Source organism: Cupressus sempervirens, chromosome 3 (assembly GCF_028749045.1).
Source record: "Cupressus sempervirens isolate cs-2001-9-10 chromosome 3, ASM2874904v1, whole genome shotgun sequence".
Taxonomy (NCBI): domain Eukaryota; kingdom Viridiplantae; phylum Streptophyta; class Pinopsida; order Cupressales; family Cupressaceae; genus Cupressus; species Cupressus sempervirens.
The window spans coordinates 800,392,334-800,419,035 of record NC_143120.1 but is presented as its reverse complement, the minus strand read 5'-3'; the positions used below and the strand labels follow the sequence as shown (position 1 = coordinate 800,419,035).

The window sequence follows — 26,702 nt, the reverse complement described above, 5'->3', positions numbered from 1 at the left end:
ATTTGTCCTCACTAACATAGAAGAAAGCCTCTTAGAGAAGCTACAATCAAAACTTTAGCCGTGAATAAAATAACCTGAAAGAACAAGGGCATCAAACCCTCAAAAGATTTGACTTATAAGTGAAATATATTAATTTTCACTTAAAACCTAAGTTACCGATGCTGATGCTGATGCTGATGCTGATGAGGTTGCAGGGTACTGATGCACAGATGCGCGGATTTTTATTTTTTTTGAGGATTTTGGATGCATTCGGGTGCGTCCATATATATAAATATACTAAAATTTATGTATGCAAAGTAATGCAAGAAATATACAAAAATAAACCATTCCATAGCGTGATGTTTCACCATTGATAGTTCAACTTCAAATTCACTAATCAAATTCAGTCATTTCAGAATCATAAGGATTCTCAAAAAAATCCACATTCTCATCATCATCAATTAAATACATGCTAAAATTGACATCTAAAAGACATTTTGGCTGCGCGTGCTTTCTAGATGGGCCCGGATGCTTCCTAGATTCTCCTAGGAAGCACATCCTGGACCTGCGGATTCTTGTTGGATGCGCCGGAGTGCATCAACCAAGAACCCACAGTCCCAAGATGCGCTATCAAGGAGAATTCGTGCAGCATCCTAACGCACCCAAGCATCCAGACACATCAGAACCAGCATCCAGCCATTTCAGCAAAGAATCGGTAACTAAACTTAAGACGTTACATTATTTAAAATAAAACCTTTGGACCACAAAAAAAAACTAGAATTAAACCAAAACCTGGCTAAATTGCCACCAAAGTTCCCTATTCTTGTACCCATTAGCCTGTGAGAACCCAACTAAACAGGTTAATGGTTCCCCTTGCCAAATGGTTATGAAGGGCAGATTGTAATCCACCCTTCCCAAAATTGTTTGTCCTTGAGCAATTTCAATTCTCAATGTTGTAAAATCTATTCATTCCCCCATGTTGCATCCTCTCTTAGAAATTTTTTCCATTTGATCAAATACTCCAAGTAGACCTATTGGCTTGCGAGTACCCTACTAAACAAGCTAATGATTCCCCATTAGCCTGCGAGAACCCAACTAAACATCCCAAAACTGTTTGTCCTCGAGCAATTTCTATTCTCAAAGTTGTAAAATCTATTCTCTCTCCCACGTTGCATCCTCTACTAGAAAATCTTTCAATTTGATTAAATACTTAATGTAGACCCACTCCCGAACAAAATACTCTTTTAAGTCAATAATAGCCTCAAGTATCAAGATGAGCTTCCCCTCCTCATCCAATCATCCACCACAGTGTGTCCAAGTGTCTTCTTGAGCTTGGATACATGTAAAATATTGTGTGCTTGATTGTTCGCTAGTAGATCAAGCTTGTAAAACAATCGCCCCATCCCTCCAAATAAATCTAAATGATCCATTAAATAAAAAATTGAGCTTCTCTACTCCACTCTTCTTGAGAGTAAAATGTTTGTATGGATGTAATCTTAAATACACCATGTCTCCAACCTCAAAATGGCACTCTACCACTTGTTGATCAGCATACAACTTTGTAACATTTGCTTACACAATCTCTTAGGATTTGGGCTTTCAAATCGCAAGGGACTTCTATGTATAATCTATACAAAACTCCTCATTTTCCCAAGATCTGCCACCAAGATATTGACGAAGATTAATCTGCAAGAGTTTATTTGTTCAATAATTTTGATATATATCTTCAATCTGAATTTGATAGGCAAACCCCTTTCCAACATCAATGGAGGTGACATGCTAAAAGTAATCTCAAATCAACCACTATCAATATTATGAAGTATTTCAAACTATAGTTGGAGAACTCACCAAAGGCACTTGGTGACCTTCATATGAAGTTGGTTCGAGATTGTAAACCATCATGGATTAAATTTGACTCTTATTTATATTTCCGGAAGTTGGGGGGATGGAGTTAGTGCGCACTTCTGAAGGTGAAAGATCCTCCCCAATCTGCATTTACAGTTTTGGTGGCTCAACGCCACACTACAATGTTGTTAGAACTATCACTTTGATATTTCACTTGTGTGTTAGATTCGCTAATTGTCTTCAATAGGAGACTGATTTGTATGTGTTTGGATCTTGTATAATGCCTTGCAATCTAAAGCATTACTATGTTTTAATAAAAATTACTTCTACAGCCGCTAGTATTTTGTCAACCATGTATTAGCTAGGAAGGACAACCAATTCTATCTTGCAATTTGAAGTATTATCTTTATTTCCTTGTGCATGTATATAGTTGCATTTGTGTGTAATACTTGGTATTGTAATTAGTTATTTGTGACATCAATAATCTCCAAGACCGCAGGCACAAATCCAAGATCAACTTCGCACCCATTGACATCTTGTGGAGACCACTACCAACCATACAACAAGAATAGACATTATATGGTCAAACCTCACGCAACTTCCATATGACCAGGCCAAACATCACCGTACGACATTAGGAGATATCACTGTACAATAGCCTTGTTTTGCACCGTACGCCTAACACTACCATGTTGCTAGATCTAGACATCATAACCATACACCTTAAGGAACTCTAAGTTTTGGCAAAATTTTGAGTACAAAATACCATGCCAAAGGAAAAATCATCATGTGTGACTGTGACTATGTGTAAAATCTTCATTTTCATACATATTCCCGCCATTCTAAATTCTAAAAACCAATTTGATGAATGCACTCGATGATCAATTTAAAAATCTTACCCACTACTTATGTTCAAACAATATATTGATCAAAAGAATGTCAAAGATTCATGATTAAATATTGTTATTAATGTCAAAAGTATGAGCCCGATCACAAGTGCCAGCATTAACGTCAAAAGGACTAGAAGAGATGCAATTCTTGTATTATAACTATGCATAATGAAGGATGGGGGATTCATGTTAAGTTTTTGAAAGGGTGGTCTATTTAAACATACCTACCAGCATAGTATGGCAACAACATTTGCAAGTCAACATTGTTGCATTTAAATAAATCAAATTCTTGTTGAATTTTGAACAATAGTGACCAAATGATCAGCACATTTCTTCTATCTGAGATACATAGGCAACAAAAGATGGTGGTAGGAGGTTTGATTTTATACCAACTACCAATTTAAATATCATTAGACACCTACTATCGTGGATTAGAGAACACATGTTATTGGTTAAATAGCACGATAGGTAACTACATTGAATTCAACGAAGGTCAAACCACGAAGAATATTTGGAGCAAAACATTATAAAGATTCCAATAGAGCCTTCATTTCCATCCAGGTCTAAAGAGAATGACTAGGGCCAAGACATTGTAATGATAAGGAAATCTAGGCTACCCTATGTTAACTTTGTTAACTCCTAGTGATAACAATTGCTAAAAAGACTGAAGTTTAGATTATTAATATTTTTGAATCGGTTGCAAGGGATTTATCAATCCCCAAATCCGCTAACTCGTTTGCCCTCCTATTCCCCTCACGATAAATATGGTTAAATAAAACTTTGCTGAAATATTTACAAAGTTCTATGGTTTTGAAAGCTTCGCAGCTAACCTCCATTTGGAAAGAAAGCCCTTTCTTCAAGCATTTAATAATAATAGCAATCTCCTATTTCCAACTTGATTAATACCAAAGCTTTGCATAAAGAGAGACCCTCTACTAAAGCTGAAATTTATGCCCAGTTGTTTGTGGCCTCTCCTATATATTGTGCTACATTTGCTATTTCTTCCCCCTTATCATTTTGAATGCAACATCCTATGCCAGCTTTATCTGGGTTCCCCCTCGAAGCACCATCAAAATTGAGCTTCAACCATCTTTTCTTTAGAACCTTTCATACACATACATTCCTTTTCGATATTCCTAGAATTTCCCCCTTACCCAGAAAGCGGGGGGGGGGGGGGGATATTTAAACCATTCCATCAGCCACGCATCTTCTCATCCCAATAAGTCATCCTAGCTAATTTGATGTTTGCGTTAAGCAACCTGTTGTTTGTTAATTCAATGACTGAAATTTCTATCTTATTTATAAGTTAGTTTACATCCATCCTTTTACTTGAAACATTTGCCTATTCCTCTCCTTCCATAGTTCCCATAAAGATGTAATGTCCCCTTTTTAGCATTCATAGCATGATGTTGTCGTTAGCCTATTTCCCCATGGTCCCGTGGGCTAACCAGGACATCAAAAGGGCTTAGAGGCCATTTGGCCTAGATAGTTTGAGTTGCAGGTCTTTCTTAGAGGTTTTGAGGCAACTTTGGGCATACTTACTATTTATAGTAAGTCATCTTGGGCATGGGATCCAGTGGCAGCGGTATGTCGATGGTAATTGTTTAAAATCGGCAAGAAGACTTGTTTATCATTGATAAGATTTGTTTTGCATTGATAAAGCTATTTTATAAAGTTAAATTTAAATATTTAACTTTATTAATACATAGACTATAGTTTGTGGGAAATATTTAAATTAAAAGAGTCTCTTTTATTTTATAACACATTGGAGACATAAGTTACATAAAGGGAGTTATGTTTTATCCCACATTGAGAAAACGAAGGATGGAGCTCTTGTGAGAACACTATAAAAGAAATGGAAGAGCTTCTTTTAAGCATGGTTGGAAATATCAAAGAAATTGGAGAATTTTCTGGAGGTTGTCTCAATAGTTTGAAGGACGAAATCCCTTCAAGCTGAAAATCTTGACGCCATTGAAAGATATGGTCTTGAGATTCAACAGGATAGCAATCCGAAAAAGCAGAAACGAAAAAGCAGTCCGAAAAAGCGGAACCGAAAAAGCAAGTGGAAAAAGCGGAATCGAAAAAGCAGGCGGAAAAAGCGGAACTGGAAAAGCAGGCGGAAAAAGCAGAATCGAAAAAGCAAGCGGAAAAAGCAAAACCAAAAAAGCAGGCCGAAAAAGCAGTTCGAAAAAGTAAAGCGGAAGGGGCAGCATTGAAGGAAAATTATTACAGCCATCTACAACCAGGTTCCTTTGTTAGTATTTTTTTTTTTAGGGTATTATAAGTTTCAGCTGTAAGTGTGCATTATACCAGCATTGTCATTTTGGTAATCCATGTAAATGCCAAAGTCTTGGCCATATTTCATGAGCATTGTATTAGAAATTTGATTGCAATCAAAAAGATAATAGTTGCTGGTGTCATTTAAGCAATTCAATCTCATTATTTATCATCTAGATAGTTTGCATACCAACTGTTTGCAAAAATGCCAGTTGGCTGTAGGTGTTCTTTTCTCATGCTTAGATCATAATATATGCACTGAATATTGTCAAAATTAGGAGCACACTCATGTTAGGTCATTGTGTAGTTCATTGTAATCTTCTATCACTAGATTCTCATTGATGCAAATTGGAAAAAAGTCATTTAAAGCAAGCTGAAATACTATATCAGTCATATGTCTCTTGCATGTGAATTGTTTGACAAAATTCTTTGAGCCTTCAATCAGCATCTTTGAGAGCAGATTTGAGGAGGGTTATTACAGTGGTATCAGAGCTTGCTTGCAAAGTGTTTGACGAAATGTCAAACAACTGAAGTATAAAGATTTTTGGTGTTTGAAGAAGTTATAACCTGTTGGGGTCATTACAAAAGAAGTATGGAAGAGGAGAAGATCCAAAGGCTATGAAATATATTGTTTGATCTTAAAAAGGGCCAAGATGACAACATACTAGTGATAGAACTACGGCAGGCCACAAACAAGCCTAGTTGAGAGCATAGTCATTGCCAACATGAGGAAGAGTAAGGGCAATGAAGTAAGAGATGATCAGCATTTTCTTCCTCAAAATCACACAAAGGACACTTAGTGGGGCCTTGAAACCACTGTATTGGTGAAGAATAATCCATGAGAAGAACCCATCTATAGGAAGGCAAAACTTGTCCTAGCACAATCTAAGAGGAAGAAGACTTTTTGAAAAGCCTTGATAAGATTCCAAAAGCCTATAACCCGTTTTTGAGTTGTACTCTTCATTATTGTTGCCATTCCAAATAAGAGAATCCTTACCTCCCTCGAAGGACATCTTTCCCAAGCGAAGAATTGATTGAAGGAGAATTATACCTTCCAAGGGAATATCCTCGGAATCAAAATCTTTGCAATTCCAATTCCGCCCATCTCCCTCAAAGATCACATAATCCCTTACCTTGGTGCCCCATTTGGAATCCAAATAGATCTTAGTGAGATGAAGGGATGGATAGAGGTCCAAGGCCTTATATCCTCCCAAAGAATCATGCCAGTACAAAGCATCCCTACCACCCCAAAGATTCCAAGTTAGTTTATTCTAAATAATAGGTTTGCATTTAAGCAAAAAATTCCAAAATCTTGATCCTTTAGGAGGATTAGCTTCCCTAAAATCATTGACCAAATCTAGAGAAGTAAGGTGTTTATGAGTCAAGGTTTTGACCCATTTTAGCTTAGGGAACCTGATCATTCTCCAAATCAACCTAGCTCCTAAAAAGCCTTCCCTTCAAGTTTGAAATTCCTAATGCCCACTCCCCCTAATTCCTTTGACCTGCAGACTTTATCCCATTAAAGTAGGGAAAACTTTCTTTTTTTTGCACTTCCTTGCCAGAAAAAGGACCTAAGATAACCATTAATGTTAGTTTGTTTACCACTTGGAATATCCATACAAGAAAGTTGATAAATTGGTTGAGCTAACAAGACAAAAGAAACCATGGTCTTCCTCCTTGCAGAAGAGATCCACTTGCCCTTCCAACCTGTCATTCTAAGTTTAAATTTCTCTATGAGAGGATCCCAATGCCCAGATAAATTATAACCAAAGCTACAATATATTTGTTCAGGATGTGTTACAAGGCTAAGGCCTCCTCTATCGAGCTTTCCCTATATAACATGGTATCATCAACAAAATGCTGATGAGCGGGGTTCCTAGTTGCTAATAATGGGGGTACCCATAATATCCCCTAGGGACCTAGCCCAAGAGATTGCTCTTCCTAAGGCATCTACCATTAGAATAAAGATGAAGGGGGAAATAGGGTCCCCCGACCTTAGTCCTCAAGATATACTGAAAAAGCCTATGGGAGTGCTATTGACTAGAATAGACATTTTCAGAGTTGAAATGCATTCAAAGATTAATTCTATCCATTGTTTGGAGAAACCATATGCTTATAGACATTTGCATAAAAATAGATAATCTACTCTGTCGTATGCCTTCTTAATATCTAACTTGATAAGCATATTGGGGGTTTTTTTGTTCTAGACTAAATGAATATCTTCCTCTGCTATGATAACGCCATCATATATAGATTTACCTGGGACAAAACCTATTTGTTCCTCACTAATGAGGTCAAATAAAATCCTTTGGAATCTAGAAGCCAAGATCTTGGAAAACAACTTATAAAGAGTATAGCAAAGAGCAATAGGTCTAAAGTCATTAAACATTTCCACACTATCCTTCTTTGGGATAAGATAAATAAAAGTATTATTAACTTCACGCAACAGTTTTCTAGAGTTCCTAACACATTCCAAGGCCTTTGTTATATTGCCTCCAATAAAGTCCTGGCACTTTTGGAAGAAGCAGGCAAGAAATCCATCTTGACCTAGAGATTTATCCAGATGATTTTGTTTAAGAGCTGATTCGACTTTTGCTCCTTGGAGACAAGTTTAGGGACGTTTGAAAGAATACCTCGCTAGGTAGATAGGTTAGAACTAATCTCACTATTGTAGATTCCCTTGAATTAAGAGATTGCCTCCAAGCTAATTACATTAGGAGAGTTCTTTGTACTCCCATCCACCCCTTTGATAGTCATGATTCGATTCATCATCCTTCTCTATTTTGAGCTATTATGAAAGAACTTTGTATTTTTATCAGTTGCCTTCAACCAAACGTCCCTCGATTTCTGCATTCAAAAAATTTCTTCTTTGGCAAGAACTTCTAATCGCTACATAAGCTTTTTCTCTTCCAAGAACTAAGATTCTCCCATCCCATGCTCCAAAACTTCATTATAGAGGGATTCAAATTTTTCCTCCAGAGTAAGCTTATCCTCAAAGATATTACCAAAGAAATCTAAATTCTACTCCTTCAATTTACACTTGATAACTTTGAACTTACTTACAACCTGGAACAGTTTGGAACCCATGACTTTTGTTGCCTCCCACCATTGTTTGATTAATTTAAGACAATTTTCATCTTTGAGCCACATTTGCTCAAAACTGAAAGGACAATTGGGTTGTTTGTCCTCCAAGATTTTGAGCTTGACCGGAAAGTGAGCCGATCCTAATATTGGTTTCACTTCATAATGGAATGAAATAGGAAAAGATGACAGATCCCCATAAATAAGGAATCTATCTATTCTTTCTGCACTATTGCTAAAACATTTCCTTCTATTATTTCAGGTAAAAGCGTCATTTGAAACTTTCAATTTCATTAAACCTAGCCTATTAACCCAATCACAATACTCCTTGAATGCCAGGAAGAGGGAATTGCTATCCCACGTTTTTCAGAAGGGTGGAGGATAGCATTGAACTCCCCTCTAAAATGGATTAACCTTCCCTTTCTAAATTTAGCCTCTCGTCTAGTTCCTTCCATAACCTAGTTTTATCTTGATTGTTGATTGGACCATAGACATTAAAAAGCCTATAACATATATCAGATCTTATACCTTTCACTAAATTGCATATCCAATTCCTATGGAATTCTAAAGAAGAAATAAAGATATTTCCTGGATCCCATAACATGGCAAGCCCACCTGAGGCACGTTCTGTTGGGGAGTCCCTTACCTCCCTCCAAACTAAAGACCTAAATTTACCCATCTCTTTGCTACTTAATTTATGCCAGCCTTAGAAGCAGAAATGCAACGCTTTAGAAATCATTCCTTGTTAGGGGCATTGAGGCCCCTATCATTCCATGGAATGATTTTCATAGCACTGCAGGAAGGACCTTCCCCTTCCCTGCATGAATAAAATTGATGATTTTAACCTGACCCTTGGCTACCCCATCTTTGGATCGCATTTTCTAATGTCCCGACATTTTAATTGAAAATTTAATGCTTAAAATGTAAGTTATGCACTCTAATCTAATCTTGAGATATTGTTCTTTTTTTTCCTCCAACTAATATTAAGTTTCACGATTAAAACCTTTTTATTATTATTAAACTGCAAATTATTAATTCTCTCAGTCTTTGGTTGTGATTGTATCACAATGATGTACGCCTTCAGTAATTGTTATCCCTATGCTTCCTATTTCTGACTATTTCTTATTTATTATTGATTCTCTCAGTCTTTGATTGTGATTGTATCACAATGATGTACGCCTTCAGTAATTGTTATCCCTATGCTTCCTATTTCTGACTATTTCTTATTTATTATTGATTCTCTCAGTCTTTGATTGTGATTGTATCACAATGATGTACACCTTCGGTAATTGTTATCCCTACGCTTCTTATTTTTTACTATTTTGTATTTTCTTCTCAATATATGTTATTATTTAATTCTCTATCCTCTTGTATAAAATGGTTCTGTACTTTATGTATTTGATTCTTCCCACTGGTGTAATGCTGCTATTATTATATTTAATTGTCCTTATTTATTCTCCTCTTGGATATCATTTATCCCTATAAACTTCATATTTTGTAATCCCTTATCTCCCTTCTAGATATTTGTCACGGCCTTTCACTCAAACCGGTCTCTTTGTTATCTCAATCTAAATCTTGTAGTTGCCCGTGAATGGAAGTAGTTCACAAAGTAGTGGAACTTTCATTTTATCAAAATGAGTCGACTTGTCATTAAACTCAATTACCAGTTGTGTGGATATTCACATGACCATAGATAAGGCTATTTACAGAAGGTGTGAATATGAAGTGCATCTTTGGTCATTGACGGTAAGCACATCAATTTATGTGTTGATTAATGCTATCATTTCTTATTGTATAGTTTATTTATCTGATGTATATGTTGATCACTGAGTTTGTTGTCTGCGTTAGCTATCCTAGTACAGAACGATCCTCTACCTGTTATTGTTTCAGATTGAAATCTTTTTATAGCTATATTCTCCCAACCATTAATTTTGTATCCATTGACTGAATATATTCATTGTTTTGAATTTTATCCTCATGTTTTGCTAGTGATTGTTCATTCTGGTTTGACTATATCCATTCTTGGATGCAACTCTTATCTCAGCCCATGCCTCTAATCTGGTCCATTTGTTTCCTTACATGGTTATTGTCTAATACATATGTTGTAATATTGATAGGTGCTATTTATGGTCTACACTAAATCACTATATGAAGCATCGTGAAGTCTATCCAGTAATCATCCATTGTTAATTGATTTTGTCAACGAAAGACTTATATGTCATTGCGTTCGTCTCTCTCTGATATTGCCGTGTGATGAGTGACGAAATATGTTTGTGATTCTAAACTGATACTAAAAGGTAAGAGATCTTGTTTTATACCCAACTCTTCACGACTGCGTGTAAACAAATATGTGCTATGGAAAAATCTTTGCTTGGGCGTATTCCTTGACTATAACGAAATATTCATGTTGTGCACCCTTTTATTTCCTTACCTCTTGTATTACTTATACCCGCTTCAATCCAACGTATACGACCTTTCACTTAATCACTTGATATCATGATATATATATATATAATGAATATAATGTCAAATGATATTTATTTAATCAAAAATTATATTCACTACTTATAATAATTTTGTATTGGCATATATATTATTATAATTATAATATATTTGATTTGTTCATTATAGGATCATTATTATTGATATTTAATTATTATATATTTTTCTAATCTATATTTCATATCTAATTTCTAATTATATTATTATTTATTTATTTGATTGTATATTTTAATATTATATTTGTTATTATATATTTATTTATTGAATTTGACCTCTTAGATAGGGGACATCACACATTTCTTGCAAGGATTTTCGTCCTCGCTTCCTCAGAACTTTTGTACATTCAAGAGCCCCTCTACTTGGAAGGGAAGCTCCTAAACCTAGAGGGGGCCTAGATTGTCCTCGGCCAAGTCCTCTTGGTTCTCAAATCCTAAGACTTCCTTATGAGTGGAAAGGAGTGTTTCCTCTTCCCTTTTATCTTCTTCCAGAGTCTTAGAAATCAAAATAGATTTTTGTAACTTTGCTTCCTCTTCGTCACAAATCTCACCCAAGAATTGATCCATTAGGTCATCCACTGCCATGTTGTTAAGGGCTTCAATTAGCATATTGACTTCTGCTTCTTTTCATTCTGGAGTTTTGCATGGGACTTCCTTTGGAAGGATCAAGTAGCTGAACAATTCCTCATCCTCCTCTGAATTCTGAATATTTTATCTACTTCCTTAAAAGGGGGTTGCCTATAAAGATGCCTACAGTGAGGGGCATTTTTCTCCACCATGTTTTGGTTTAATGATTATTGATTTTAGACGGGGAAGGCATTCCTTGATCTCCCCTTCCTCCAAAGCATGCATCAAGTAAACAAGGAAACCACCACCCTTTTCATTAAGTGTGATTTGATTATCTAGATTGGCTCCAAGGTGAATCTAATTGCAAACATCTTGAGGTAAAGAAGCAATTGGTTCTAGTTCTAAGCTAAAGAGACCTTCAGCGAGTCTTGGCTCAACGAAGATAATTTTACCATTTATATTAATATCTAAATGTTATAAATCAATAACATCTACATCTACTTTAACTATAATAATTGGACTAGAGCAAGCCATATAAGTTTCTAGCGTTCCTACAGAAAATCCTAATTTATGACCTATGATCCTAAGTTTGTCCTTAACTAGAAATTCAATGAAGAGATTGGGAAGTAGAATAGCTTTCTTTGCTTCAAAGTTTGTTGATTTCTTTGGATCGAAGAAGAGGATCCATTCTTAAAAATTTAAAGGGTAATCAATCAAAACTAGGGTTTCCCTATACAAGAGTTTATTTCTTAAATCTAAGCTATCACAATCCAAATATATGAATTCATTTTCCATAATTGTTAAGTTAACATGCTTACTTAACTTACTTAGGAGTATTTTAAGCAAATTTGCTACAGAACAGACCAACAAACCTAGACCTATCCATCGGGCAAATAATCCTAGATCTTAGCATCTGCTTTGAACATATTTTATCGTGTGCTATAATAAACAGATCTCCTCTTGTTCCTATTTCTCTCCTTCTTGGTTGCAATTTGCAGCTGTCAAAGGTCCCTTGAATTGGGGATTCCTTCCTTCTGCGGTTTTGGTTACATGGGTCTGGTTGAGATTTATTATGCACCATTTCTGAATTCTGGAGGGGGCTGAAGGAGTTGGATCGTTTCCCTAATCGCTTCGTTCTATTACCCATAGGAAACCTATCTAGGGAATTGTTCATTTGTCTACAAGAGAAATTTAATCTTCTCTTTGTGGATCTGCGAGAGCGGACCTCAATCCACCCATCTTCAAGCACATTACATTTTGTATGCAAACGCAAAGTTTGATAAAACAGCAAGGCGTACTTCATTCACCAAAAGTGAATGCATTGTCTATGATACCCTTGGCAAATTTGAGAGAGGTCTACAATTTACTGGATTCACAAAGTTAGCAGCAGTATTGGCCATCACATCTTTTTTAATATTAACTAATATTTATCCTAATTATATATACAGTATACACCTAATTGTTAATCTGTAACCATACGTTCACAACTTATAATTTTACAAACAATAATTTTAAAATAATTAATTAACAAATCTAGAAAAAATTAAAAAATAAAAAATAACAATATTTTTAAAAGAAGTGTTGAGATTTAAGTCACCCGTTTGCTGAAGCTTGAAAGCGACTGATTCCGGCTTTAAAGTGCATCCCACATATTGGTCATCCAATGTTTGATTACATTGAGATCAAGGAACTCAGACTGCAATGCCAATCTGCTCATGTGATAGTTAGCCCGTACTGGATCAATGAATCCTGACTCAAAGCAATGAGCGCAATGGTTAACAAAGGAGCTTGGCTCTTAGATGTAAATGTGTGCAATGACTCCAATGTACCAAGGTAATTATTGTCTAATGGGGCACAAAGATTGCTATGCTTATCAAAGACTTGGATGTGCACTCGTAATCACTATTGAATGACCATGCTAGACTGTGACAATCAAGGGTGATCGAAGATCATAGATTATGTGTAGATCTCCAATGGTCAGATCTCACTTGGATTGCAATACAGATGGAGTCTTTGTGGATCTTCACTGTCGACAGTGCTCAAGTTTAGAGGCAATGTCGCAAATTGTGGCTCGAGGGTTTATATGTCTCTTGGATCTCCAACTAAATGTTCCCTATGTGTTTAGTGTAGATCGGATTGCTTGTTGGTATGGCCAGATCGGATTGCGGTCAATATCAAGACACTAAGAGCAGTAAGTTTTGCAATACAACATAATTTTTAGGATTTCTTACGAAAACGTCAAGAAATTTTGGAATATAGAGGAATCTCAAGGATTTCCTAGGAAATCACTACGAAATTTCCAATCCATCACTATTCTTCCACGTGACTGGATCTCACGAAATCAAAGCCTATTGGGAAAGAGATGAGAGATATTCATGTTCTCTTTAGTAGCCCTTGATTTTCAATGTTAAATAAGCAGATTTAATGTAGCCCTAATCTATTGATCTACGGATGAACTCTTGTATATAGGTGCTGATTAATCTTGAGAATCGCTTAGTGCTTTGTGGCTTGCTTATGTATGTGGAGACACAATAATCTAGGTGATGCGATTGCCTAGTCTATGTAATTTGATGCTTGTATGATGAGACGTCGCTACAATGTATTGTTCTGTGTTTTTTGGAATATTGACTAGTCTGCTCCTAATTCGATGGATATTAGCAATAATTCCCACTTTTTAATAGAATGCGGATATTACTTTCGGAAATCTTCTTTTCCCGACTTGATATTTAATAAATTAGTCTACAGATTTTGATATTTCCAATGTGCTTGGGAGGTCGTTAAGCCGGTAGTGTCTGAGGCTCTCTGCCTCTAGCCGTTGCCAATCTTTGCTCTGTCGTTGCCAATATCCAACTCTTCACTGAATTTCCTTTAACTTAAATCCCCAAATACCTTTTTTTCTATGTCTCCAGTTTGTTATCATCATTGCCACTATTGTTATCCAGCCAAAACATTGATTATAAAGACAGTGCAATCAATATTGGTTATGCATGCTTTATTCAAAAAAAGTTATACTATATCTCAATAATAAATAAAATATCATTTTGTTTATTTTCAAGGCAAAGAGCTTGTAATTAAAATGTGGAATCATCCTTAATGATCAATAAATAGATTACTGAATTATTCCGACAGAGTTTTATTTTTGCATTGGATATTTTCCTGCATACTTTGTTCGAAAATCAAGATAGTGAGAAATATATGTGTTTCCTTATCTCTATCTAATCGAACTTCGGCCAAAGAAGTTAAAAACCCTTTTGGACTAACAAAGAATTGCATATAAGATTTGTTTGTTGTAGAGCTCAGGAGTAATTGATGATATTTTTGATGAAATATTCTCTCATAGAATTGTATGTAATAATCTTCATAATAGTTGACTCTATTCTCTGGATACGCAGAGGCACTGGTCTGTTAAAATCATTGAATTATTGTTATTCGATTTATAATTGAAGTCGGGAATCTATATACTTCTTGCAAGCATCTCATCAATTATTGAAAAACTTACACAAACATTCATCAATTCAAGCATTCAGCATTCAACTCTATTTTGAACAAGTTCAAGGACCTTGCCAGTTAGAGAACTTAAGGACTAAATTCACTATATAAAGGCTTTGAACCCGGTGATCGGGTTCGGAGTGAAGGTTCACCAGCCTAGGTATAGCGGAGCCTAAAGTGCAGGGGAATCAAGATCATTCTCGTTTGTTCACCAGAAATGATTGTGGAATCTTGTTGGACAATTGGCAGGCTCTTGGATTTTCAATTTGTGATTTTGGGAACCCACACACCTGCAACCTAAGGATCCATACCCCACAACTAACACTCTAGACCATATGCATGTGACTAGGCTCAACGATTTGGAACCTCATTCGATGCCAAGAGAAGTAATGGGAAGTATATGTGTTTGATTTGTATACCAGGTCATCAACAAGTGTTAGGCGTTGACTTAGGGTCATTACAGTGGTATCAAAGTTGGTGATCTTGCAACCTTGTTGGGATGAATGAGAGATTTTGTGATTTGGATCACAATATGGCACCTAAAAGTGATGGGAAGTGGTGGTTGAACGCACTAAAAAAGATTGGCAAAGACCTCAACGATGATTTTGATCTTCCATTAGATGTATTGGAAGTATGTTTCTATAAGGTAAATTAGTCACCTTCAATATACAAGGGATCCTTGCTTCAGTTAAGTACGCCTTAAGTCATAACAAATTGCTAAGATAACATGATCAAGAAATCAAGCTAGCAGCTACAACATGTATAAGTATAATTTTGACGATTTCGGCTCCTCAAGTATTGTATGATGATGACAATGTGATAGAGATATTGCATTTGATGATGCAAAAGCATCCTAGGTGTAAGAGCAATCTTGCATCACCCAAAAAAAATTTCTTTTCAATCTTTTCTATTTTAATAAGGACTAGTAGACAAGGTGGTTAGTATTTCTAGGAGCTTACTATTTTTAGTAAGTTTGTCATACGAGCTCGGAATGTTCTCATTTTCTACATAAAGGTTCATTTTAGAATTATAAGCCTGCCATAAAAATCTCATTGCTCTAGCTTAAGTATCTGTAATGTCCCCGTTTTTTGGAGGAGTTAAATTATTTATAAAGTTATCAATAAAAATATATTACAAGATAACTTTATATTTAATTAACTCAATAAAGTGATATTTTATAAAATCATTAAATAAAACAATCTTCTAGAGGTTGCTAGAAGAAGCAATGAATAAATAAAATGGAGGCCAACCTAGCGAGGGAAAAAAGAATAAATAGGAATTGAGGGCTCATTGCCTATCATCGAGATTTATTATTGAATTTTGTTTATGTGCGTTGTGGAGCCTCGAGTTTCTGCAAGTAGTCACAATAGGCCATTGAGAATGAAAACTCTCAATTGGTACGCAATTTTGAGGGTGTGAGAAATCACCTGAATTATTGCAGCTATGGGAAGGATATTTCAATCCTTTCACTTGTGCTTAATTGCTGATTTGGAGTTTCAAGTGGAGCTGCACTTTCACCATATCATCTTCAGCAGTCAGTCTCCAGTATCTGATCAATCCATGTTCTCATTTCAGTTTGTAGTTGTAATAAGTGCTCAATTGTATACAGCCAGTTAGGGTTGTCTGTAATGTGCCAGGTCATAATGTTTCAGTACTAAAAATTGACATATAATTTGTAAAAATATTTGGTTTTCATTGAATGAATACATTGGCACTATTATTTCCTTATTTCGGCAATATATTTTAGCAGTGAATTAAATTTACGGTTTTGTTTAGTGGCCTATTGGTACGGGTCATTACAGTGGTATCAGAGCGGTTTCCTGCCAGCTTGATAGGGTTACCCAGCCACCATTTAATTTAGTTTACAAAAGAACCAACATAACTGAGAATATGGCTGAGAGACATTCTCAAAGCCCATCCAAAAGTGTGCGAGATGATAAGACTTTACAGCAACAGGAGAGGCTTCTACAGTCAATAGAGGCAAGTACACAGGCAATGATGGTTATGATGCAACATTTGATTGGGGAAAATAGGAGGAATAATCATAATAATGACCAGGATGACAGACGCATAGCAGGATCACAACATAGGACACGGTCTGGAACAGCAGACAGACCCACACGTCCTACATTTAGAGAAGAAACTCTAGCACGCGCACCTAATGCTATGGTAACAGATATTGTAGATGAACTCCGACAAGCGAGGAATGAGTGGGATTCATTACCAGAATATGTACAGGATGGATGGACATTTGACAGGTACCTGAACTATAGAGCTGCCAGGCAGAAGCAAGTAGATAAACATAGTGAGTTGCAACAGGTCACCAACAAGTTGGTATTACCCACATTTGATGGCAGTGGAAAAATGACTGCTCATGCTTGGATTCATAAGGTGGATACTTTCCTATCTTTGAAAACAATGACAAAATTTGAAGCACTCAAGTATGCCACTTTGCAGTTAGATGGGGCAGCACATGATTGGTGGACACATGGCATGATCACATTGCAACACAATCAGGTAACCACTTATCAGGAGTTTGTGGATAGATTGATAGAAAAGTTTGAGAAAAGAAATCTTGAAGTTTATTTCCGAGAGTTAGCCCAGTTGAGATAGTCAGGAGGCTTAGAGTAATTTATCAATGACTTCCAGAAGCTTGCAGTGATGGTGCCTGACATTTCAAGAAGGAGGCTAGTCATTTTATTCACAGAGGGATTAACTGAACCACTCAAGGGGTGGGTAAAGGCCTTTAATCCTCTTACATTACAGGAAGCCATGAAGAAAGCCCGCAGTATGGAACTTGGAGCTCTAGCAAACCGGTTTAGTTCAAAGGGTTCTTCATCATTTAGAGATAACAAAGGGGAATTCAGCAAGGGTAAAGAGAAGGTTAGTGACTCAAAAGACAAGCTATCTGCACCTTGGGATAAGGAAACACTTAATGACTTGCATAGGAAGAAGCTATGCTTCTTTTGCAAAGGTCCCTATGAGTTTGGTCATGATTGTCCTATGAAGCCTAAGGGGAAGGCTAACCGAGTGATGTGGGCTTATTATGAAGGTTTAGATTCAGACATCTCAGATCACCATGATGAGGATCTTGATGAGGTAGAGGGTGAACAAGAGGTAGTTAGTGCTGAGAAAAAAGAGGCTCAAGAGATACATTTACAAGAGGCACGTCTGTCTAGTATTCAAAGAGAGGGATCTTTCTGATTTCGAGGAGTCTTGGCAGGACAAAATATTATTACTCTGTTGGATACAGGTGCCACACATAATTTCATTGATGCACGATTTGTGGAGAGGCGTAGACTCATTACTGAGGAGTTCGAGGGACTGAGAGTTAAGGTAGCTGATGTATATACTCTCCGTTGTGATAGGATGGTGTGAGATCTACCTTTGCGCCTGAACAACTATGAGTTTAAGGCAGACTATCATGTGGTCAACATGGGTGACATGGACATAGTACTTGGGATGCAATGGCTACATTCTTTGAAGGAGGTTACCCTGAGATTGGAGGATATGGAAATACAATTCGTGGTGGATGGCAGGACTCATGTGCTGAAGGCTATCTATAATGGTGATGTTAGGACTATCTCATTTAGGTGGTTGGAGAGATTAGCCAGGCATAATAATATAGAGTGGGTAGCAATATGTGCCTTGATGCCTACCCAGGGGGAGCAACATAGACTGAATATCATCCAGATATTCAAAAATTGAGAATCAAGTATGGGAAGGTATTCAGTGAGATTCCACCAGGCAGGCCACCAGATAAAGGTATTGAGCACATTATCGAGTTGGAGGAAGGTGCTAAGCCTGTCATGATCACACCATACCGACACCCAAAACGACTCAAAGATGAGATCGAGAGGACCATCAACAAGCTGCTAGCAATGGGACACATCAGACCAAGTTAGTCACCTTTTGCATCTTCTGTTGTTTTGGTAAAAAAGAAGGATGGAACTCTACGAATGTGTATTGATTATAGGGTGTTGAATAAGAGAACTATAAAGAACAAGTATCCCATCCCATGCATCGATGAGCTGATACACGAATTGCATGGGGCTTGTTATTTCACAAAAATTGATTTGAGATCTAGTGATAGTTCGAGAGCAAGATATTGAAAAAACTGCTTTCAAATGTCATTATGGGCATTTCGAGTTTGTACTCATGCCTTTTGGTTTGACTAATGCACCTGCCACTTTTCAGTCCACTATGAACAAGGTCTTCCACCATGAGTTGAGGAAATTTGTGCTAGTGTTCTTTGATGATATTTTGATCTATAGCAGGACATGGCAGGAACATTTAGAGCACTTGGAGACAGTATTAAGCATTTTATAGAGCGAGTCCTTGTATGTCAAGGAGTCCAAATGTGATTTGGGGATGACAGAATTGTTGTATCTTGGACACATCATTAGTGCGGAAGGAGTGTGAATGGATCCTGAAAAGATCCGTGCTATTGTTGATTGGCCACCACCAGAGAACCTTACACAGTTAAGAGGGTTCCTTGGTCTATGTGGATTCTATCGCAAGTTTGTTAGTGGCTACTCACGACATGTAGCGCCCATGACAGATTTGCTGAAGAAAGGGGCATTTGTGTGGACTCGGGAGGCACAAGAGTGTTTTATGCGGTTCAAGAAAATAATGACTACATGCCCAGTATTAGCATTGCCTGATTTCACGAAGCCATTTGAGCTTCAATGTGATGCTTCTGGAGAGGGAGTTGGTGCTGTACTCATGCAAGACAAGCATCCTATAGCCTATGAGAGTAGGAAACTCAGAAGGGCTGAGAGATCATTCAGTATATATAATAAGGAGATGTTGGCCATCATGCATGCCTTGGCCAAATTCACACAGTATCTTGTGGGCAGCAAATTTTGTATTAAAACTGATCATAATAGTTTGAAGCACTTTTTGGGACAGCGGGACCTGAATGATCGTCAGCAGAACTGGGTGAGTAAGTTACAGGCATATGATTTTGATATCACATATGTTAAGGGGACACAGAATATTGTTGCAGATGCTTTATCCCGTAGGCCACACCTCACTTCTATGATTCAGATATAGAGGATTGGCGACACTTGATTGTAGCAGAATATGTCAAAGACACGCAGGCCTCTTCTATAGTGGAGGGGACAACAATCGACACCAGATACACTCTCATAGATGATTTGATCATTTACAAGAACAGGATTTACTTAGTCCCAGGATCGAAAGTGAAGCAGTTGATTTTTAGAGCATTCCATAATTCACCTACAGTAGGCCATCCTGGGTATTTCAAGACTTACAGGTTAGTACGGGAAGGATTCACTTGGAAGGGACTTAAGGCTGATGTTTTGCAATATTGCGTGAGTGTCATGTTTACCAGCAGAACAAACAAGAGCACACTTATCCAACAGAGCTCCTACAGCCACTTCCTATTCCTAACAGGAAGTGGGAGTGCATCTCTATGGATTTTATTACGGGCTTGCCTAGGGCCCAGGGGCGTGATTGTATCTATGTGGTGGTGGATAGGCTGAGAAAATATGCTCACTTTTTCCCTATCGCTACTACATACTCAACAACTCAGGTGGCAGAGGTTTTCTTCAGGGAGATTTTTAGATTACACAGTTTACCCCAGAGCATTGTGAGTGAAAGGGACAGCCGCTTCATGAGTCACTTTTGGCAGGAGATATTTCGGTTGTGTGGCACTGAGCTTACACCTAGTACCAGTTATCACCCACATACTGATGGTCAAACAGAGATTGTAAACAAATGGGTGAAAGGGTATTTGAGGAATTATGTGGCAGATCAACAGCGAGCTTGGGTCAGATGGATATATCTCTGTGAGTATTGTTACAATACTACATATCATACGACTATACAAATGACACCCTTCATGGCACTTTATGGTTATGAGGCACCTAGTTTCTTAGATTTGTTGTTGGGAGACAGTCGAGTACCCTGTGCAAGTGAACTATTACAAGAAAGTAAGGATATAGTTGCTACTCTCAGAGACAACATTGCTAGAGCTCAGAACCAGCAAAAACAGTATGCAGACAAGAAGAGGACTAAACGTAGTTTTGAGGTAAATGATATGGTTTACCTCATGTTGCAGCCATATAAGCAGTCCACTCTCAAGTGTAGACACCTAAAAACCTTTAGAAAATAAAGTATTTTTATTTTCTGAAAAATTCCTGATGACATCATCATTTATTAATTAATTAATTATTTAATTTATTTATTTATTTTTATGCCATTAAATCTCTTTATCTTAACTAAAAATATTTAATTAAAGAATCCCTCCCAAAAATGTTTAAATCTTATTTAAACATTATTTCCTTATTTATTAATTATTTAATTAATAAATTAACCAAAAAACTCAAAATAAATAAAAAATTTATTTTTTGCCCAAAACTTGGCCAATTTCCTTAAGACCACTAACCTCTTCCAAAATCTTCTAATCCTTCTTTTAATTTTGATTAAAGGCTAATCCCATCATTTCCTACCCCTAATCCCAACTCAAAATATTTAATTAAGATTAAATATTAATCCTCATGTTTATTAAAAAAGTTTTAATAAATATCTCCTCAACCCAAACCCTTGAAATAAATAAAACTTTATTTATTTCCTAAAAATCTAATTTATCCTCATCCTAAGAAGTTCTAGACTCTTCTAGAAAGTCTTCATCCTCATCCTAGGAAATTCTAGACTATTCTAGAAAGTCTTTATCCTCATCCAAAGTCTAGACTCTTCTAAAAGATGTCTTTAAACCTAATCCTAATCCCCTCCTAACCTTGTCACATTCCCTAAACATGGGTTAAGACTTACTAACCCAAGCCAAAGTTAACAAATATCTCCTCCTTCACCCACCCTCGTTAAATGCCATCCACTTGCCTATCCCTAAGCTAATCCTAAACCATCCTAATCCATCCTCTAATCATTTGCACAATCCTAAGCAAGCTTAAAACTTTCCTAATCAAGCCCAAGTCGAAATTCCTCTCATCTCCCTCAAAATATCCCAACCATAAAACTTTATGAAGCCCACTGGGCCATAAATGACTCTTCCAAGCCCTTTTATTGCTCTTACAAGCCATTATGAGGGTCTTTATGAAGATTTTTATCCCTTGAGCCTCCTTTGTTGACTCATCCTTCCCCTTTCCTCCATCCTCTCACCCTATGACATGTGTCACTCCCTGATTGGTTGTAAGGAAGCACAATCCATGTGCTCTCCTCTCATGCAATCTGAGCCCTCCATGAGCTTTTTCCCATCCTTGCCCTCAATCCCTCAAGCCTCTTGCCTATAAATTGGATACTTCCCCTTTGCAAAACAACACAATCCATGAAGTAAAGTCATAATGCCATTTTAAGAAGCCATTTTACATCAAAACCATACACTCACACCCAAATTCCAACTCCATTTGAAGCCCTCTTTATAGCGCCATAAGCTTGAGCATACATCCTATCTATTTAGACAAAAGCTACTCAACAAGAGAGCTTCTCATTGAGAGAGCCCATTAATGGCTCATATTCTCAATTGAGAGCTCATTTTAGTCTATCTTGAAGTTTATGAATTTTGTTTAGTTTGTAGAAGCTTTATTTAAATTTGGTTTCTATTAGCATACTAACATTGCTCATATACATCAAGAAGAGTGGTACAGAGAAACTCAAGCCACGCTATTATGGACAATTCAAGATCATCAAACGAGTTGGTGAAGTGGCTTATGAGTTGGAGCTTCCCATAGATAGTCGAGTGCACAATGTGTCTCATGTATCACGCCTCAAAAAGGCGTTGGGTTAGAATGTGATGCCTTCTGCTGTATTACCTCCCTTGGATGATGAGGGGAAACTAATCTTAGTGCCAGAATCCATTTTGGATAGTAGAGAGAAGCAACTTCGCAAGAGAGTAATCAGAGAGTATCTGGTTAAGTGGAAAGATTTACCTATTAAAGATGCTACTTGGGAGGGAGAAGTGATTTTGCAGCATCCAGGATTAAGATTGCTTGAGGCCAAGCAATTTTAGGAGGGGCGGACCTGTAATGTCCCCATTTTTTGGAGGAGTTAAATTATTTATAAAATCATCAATAAAAATATATTACAAGATAACTTTATATTTAATTAACTCAATAAAGTGATATTTTATAAAATCATTAAATAAAACAATCTTCTAGAGGTTGCTGGAAGAAGCGATGAATAAATAAAATGGAGGCCGACTTATCGAGGAAAAAAAGAATAAATAGGCATTGAGGGCTCATTGCCTATCATCGAGATTTATTATTGAATTTTGTTTATGTGCGTTGTGGAGCCTCGGGTTTCTACAAGTAGTCACAATAGGCCATTGAGAACGAAAACTCTCAATTGGTACACAATTTTGAGGGGGTGAGAGATCACCTGAATTATTGCAGCTGTGAGAAAGATATTTCAATCCTTTCACTTGTGCTTAATTGCTGATTTGGAGTTTCAAGTGGAGCTGCACTTTCACCATATCATCTTCAGCAATCTGTCTCCAGTATCTGATCAATCCAGATTCTCATTTCAGTTTGTAGTTCAAATAAGTTCTCAATTGTATACATCCAGTTAGGGTTGTCTGTAATGTGCCAGGTCATAATGTTTCAGTACTGAAAATTGACATATCATTTGTAAAAATATTTGGTTTTCATTGAATGAATACATTGGCACTATTATTTCCTTATTTCAGCAATATATTTTAGCAGTGTATTAAATTTAGGGGTTTGTTTAGTGGCCTATTGGTACGGGTCATTACAATATCAGAGAAGTTATTACAGATTTTCGGTGGAAAATTTAGGAGAAAAATCTTCAGGCTCACTATTGGAGGCCTTAGAGTATCCAGATGAAGTCTGAAAATTTGACAGAAGGGCACTCTGGCAGTCTTGAGCCTGCAGATCAAGAGTTGGCGTTTCCGAAAAGTGGTTATAATAGCCAATCAAAGCAATGGTTCGAGAATTATGGCCTTTCAAATTTGGCCTACTCGATATATCTAAAATAATTGTCAAAAGATGTATTTGGCCAACTCTATATGTATTGTTAGGGTTTGTCAGCCCTAGGTATTAAGTTTGAATGTCTAGAACCTTCCCAAAGGGTATAAAATTGCCCATTTAAGAAAGGCCCAAACATTGTCTAGAACATGCTCTAGGTGGTAGTTCCCAGCTTAGTCTTGCAAATTACTATAATGAAGACACCCATGTGGGTTAGCATATTGTACTTGAATTCTATAATTCCACATTTAAGGCGATAATAAGAAGTCCATATTTTGTTCTCGCATTTGTTGTTGTCCTTTGTATCTGTATGTGTTATGGTATTAAGAGGAGCACCCTTCATCAAGTGGTATCAGAGCTAAAGTTCTTGAGTGTGTGGACAAATCGCCGACTGTGAGGCAGTTCGCACCAAGATCATGGTCTGGGCTGAGCGAGTAGACAAATTGCCGATTGTGAAGCAATTTGCTTTAGGATTTCAGCAAAAGCACAAAAATGCCTCCACAAAGAGAGCATGGCAGAAGAGTTGTAGATGTTAAACTTGAGGGTTTTAGAGCCCTCCAAAGACAAATGCAAGCATTAGAAGAACAAATGCGTAGAGGAATAAATCTTCCTATAAGAGATAAAAGCAAGGATGAGGACGAAGTAGAAGAAAATGCCGAAGCAGAGGCAAGTCTAAACCTAGAGGAAGAGAGGCTTTTTAAGGCCATCTCCAAGATTGGAAAAAGACCTAGGTTTGAAGTTTCCACATTTTCGAGAAATCTTAACCCAGAGGAGTTGATCGATTGGATCAATGAACTAGAGTACTTTGAGTATGAGGATATTGAGGATCCTGATAGAGTCAAGTTTGCGAAAGCAAAACTAAAGCGACATGCAAAGATCTAGTACTAGGAGGTTAAGTTCGAGCGAAATAGAAAGGGAAGGAACAAAATCACCAAATGGGATCGGATGATAGCTAAACTCAAGGAACAATTCATTCCCATCGAATGAGCTTAATTTGTTGAAGAAAATTAAGCTCATCATCTGTTCAAGAGTATATCGAAGAGTTCCACCGAGTTCTCATTCGAACCGGTCATACAAAAGCTAATAAGGAGTAAGTGGCCCGTTATCTTAATGGGTTAAAGCCAGGTATTCATGATGAGTTGAGTCTAGTTCGAATGAACAGTATTGAGGAGGCTAACTAGTTTGCCCTAGGAGTTGAGGAGAAACTGAGCAAGAAGTTTGAAAACAAGAATAGTGGAAGAGGTCGTGGTGGAAGATTTGGCTGACAATCTTATGGTGGTCGTAATGATGATCAGAAGAACAAGGATGAGGTTGGAAGTAGCAGTCAGAACCAGAGGGGAAACAATTCCAATCGTTTCCATGATAAAAATAATAGAGATTGGAGAGGAAGAGGCGAAGGACAAGGATCTAGAAGAGGAGATTTCCATGGGAAATGTTTTCACTGTAGAGAAGAAGGGCATAGAGCATTTGACTGTTCCCAACACCAAGGAAGGACATATCGAAAAAGCAGAAGACTAGGCTAGAGTTGCACATGTTGATGAAGATGCCAAATCATCACATTCTGAAGATGTTGAAAGAGGGGAAGTCCTAGTTAACAAAAGAGTCTTGCTGAGTGGTGAGAAAGAACCTAATCAAAAAAGGAGTTTGTTTCGCATAAGGTGCAGATGTGAAGATAAGTGTTGTAATGTGATCATTGATGGTGGAAGTACTGATAATCTGGTGTCATAAACAATGGTCAAAAAGTTGACACTGAAGAGACAAAAACACTCGCATCCATACCGTATTGCTTGGGTGTAAGATGACCACAAGGTCATGGTTAATGAGCAGTGCTCAGTAAAGTTCAAGATTGGAAGCTACCAAGATGAGGTACTTTGTGATATCATACCTATGAACATATGTCATATTTTGTTGGGTAGGTTGTAGCAGTTTGACAGACATGTTGTACACGATGGGCTAGAAAATACCTACACTCTGACCAAGGATGGAGTGAAGCATAAGTTGACGTCATTGAAGGAGAAAGAAGAAAAGGTATGGAGTGCTGTCAGAATATGTTTTGTTGATGGAAAAGAGTTTCTCAAAGGTATGAAGCATAAGCATATGCGTTTTGCTATAATTCCAAAAGATAGTAAAGATGAAGTAGAGGAGGTACTTGCAGGAGTTGCAGATATGTTGGGAGAGTTTTCTGATATTGTATCAAATAATGTACCTGATGGATTGCCCCCAATGAGCAAGATCAATCACCACATGGATTTGGTTCTAGGAGCCAATTTGCCAAACAAGGCAATGCACAGAATGACACAAGCAGAAAGTGACGAGTTGAATAGACAAGTTCATGAGTTGTTGCAGAAGGGATTGATTTGAGAGTCTGAGTCCATGTGTTGTACCAACGGTATTAGCACCAAAGAAGAATGGAGAATGGAGGATGTGCATGGATTCTTGCACTATCAACAAGATCACAATCAAGTATAGATTTCCATTGCCAAGGATGGATGATATGGTGGACTATTTGAGTGGGGCAAAGTATTTCACAAAGAAAGATCTGAAGAGTGGGTACTATCAGATTCGTATCAGAGAAGGTGATGAATGGAAGACTTCTTTCAAGACAGAAGGACCGTACGAGTGGTTAGTCATGCCTTTTGGGCTAACCAATGCACCGAACACTTTCATGCGGCTCATGAATGAGGTAATGCAGGAGTCTCTGGGTAAGTTTGTCATTGTCTACCTAGATGATATTTTGATCTTTAGTAAGACATTGGAGGAGAATTTGATCCATATTCACAAGGTGTTTGATAAGTTGAGGGAAGAAAAGTTGCTTATAAACTTGAAGAAGTCAACTTTTGTAAAGAAAGAGTTGGTGTACCTGGGGTTTGTAGTCTCAACGAAAGGTCTGAAAATGGACCCAGAGAAAGTGAAGGCTATCCTTGAATGACCTACTCCAAGGAGTGCAATAGAGGTAAGATCTTTTCATGGACTCACTAGTTTTTACAGAAAGTTCATAACAAGTTTTAGCAGTATTTGTGGACCCTTCACTGAAACAATGAGAGGGGATAGGAAAGAATTTAAGTGGACTGTAGGAACAGATAAGAGTTCTAAGCTATTGAAACAAAAAGTTA

General features: G+C 37.2%; 1 protein-coding gene across 2 annotated transcripts in view; it reads right to left on the bottom strand.

Annotated features, from left to right (window-relative positions):
* Positions 1-26,702, bottom strand: part of LOC149569217 (ARM repeat superfamily protein) — a 280,021-nt gene that overhangs the window by 117,761 nt on the left and 135,558 nt on the right. The gene's annotated exons all lie outside the window — the stretch shown is intronic.